The sequence below is a fragment of the Nannospalax galili genome, unplaced genomic scaffold (genome assembly GCF_000622305.1).
Source record: "Nannospalax galili isolate Female #2095 unplaced genomic scaffold, S.galili_v1.0 scaffold881, whole genome shotgun sequence".
Lineage (NCBI taxonomy): Eukaryota > Metazoa > Chordata > Mammalia > Rodentia > Spalacidae > Nannospalax > Nannospalax galili.
Window position 1 is genome coordinate 815500 of NW_008344709.1, and position 1631 is coordinate 817130.

Sequence of the window (1631 nt, forward strand, 5' to 3'; positions counted from 1 at the left end):
TTCCTGAGCTCTAGCCTCTTATCTTTGTGCTGTTACAGTTCCTATGGAATTTGTGTTAATTCTGACTTCCTAGTAGCCATAGATAATAGTTTTAAAAATAATGTTATTTTCTTATGGCCTTATTTTTCTAGTGCAATATATGATCTTGTAATGATTTCCCATGAAATGCTGCTGAGGTAGTAATAATTAACTCCAATTTCTAGATAAGGGCACTCAAATCTAAACTTATCTTTAAGTAAAATGTGAAGAGGAAGGCATACATAAATTTTCTGATGCCAAGATAAGTATTCTTTCCATCATACCTTTTGCTGCCTCCCATAATGGTCACTATGAAAATCAATTACCTTTACAGAGAGAAAAAATCAATCAATATTTATTCTCCAGAACTGGAGGTCTTCCTGGTACCCTGTTATCATCATATCTACTGTTCTCTCAGCATTTGGTGACTTCAAGATAAAGCACAGAGGGGGAAGCAGCTCTCACCAGATCATATTATGCTGAAGTCAATAGGTCCCAGGGCTACAGAGAAATTCTGTATGTGATTCCCAGGAGAGAATCTTAGAGTATGATGTAAGATAAAGAAAATTTGTATCACACTTACCCCACTGAAGAACAATGGCATGATCCTTCAACTCCTACTTTGGAGCTTCAATATTGAATAGTCTTTAAAAACTTCCCCAACCTTAACTTGTCTGAAATCTTCTTCCTGAAGAAAATAGGTCTCACATTAAAAAAAAAAATTATTATTTTATTTTATGTGTGAGTATTGCCTACAAGTATACCTATGTTCTTGATTTCCTTCAGTGACCAGAAGTAGGTGGCTGATCCCTTGGAACTGGAGTTATAAATGGTTGTTAGCTGCCATGTGGGTAATGGGAACTGAACCTGGGTCCTCTACAAGAACAGTCAGTGCTCTTAATGTCTGAGCCATCTCCCCATTCCTGGTACATATTTTTTTAAGAGTAGATGGAATTCTTCTCTTTTAAGTCCATGGGTTTGTAGTAAATCAAAAGCATTTATATGAAAATATTTACAATCCATTTTTATGTCGATTGGGGAGTGTGAGCAAACATAAGTCACTTTCTCAAAGAATCCAATGGAAAAAGGCAAGCTTGCATCTAACACCTGACATATTAATGAACTGAATGAAAATCCAGAGGGAAAAACAAGTTTTACACAAGTGGTCAAATAGGAAAATGGGATCAATTCAGATATTATGGCTGATGGTGTTGTTTTCTAAGTTATTCCTCAGAAAGATAATATTTGAGTTGCTAAAAAGGATTATTTTAGGTTTAGAATTCTCTTTCTCTAGAGCCTGAAGTGCTAAAGGATTTCAGAGTAATAACAAGAAGCCTGAATCATCTGATTTGGTCATCTTAGGATATCCTGTTTCATTATGAGTCTAAGCAGTATCAGAGGAGCAATTACATGTAGCATTTATCAGAGTTTAAGCAGAAACTTACATAAAAAGTTAAGTACAAAACTACTACTGCAATACTTAGATTCCGTAAATGCTTTCCATTTACCTCCTTTTAATATGTAAACATTGTATAATCATAAATATCTCACTTAATTTTCCAAAGAGAAGGTAGGGTTAAATGCTGGCATTTCTCCTTTAAAAATTATTTCTT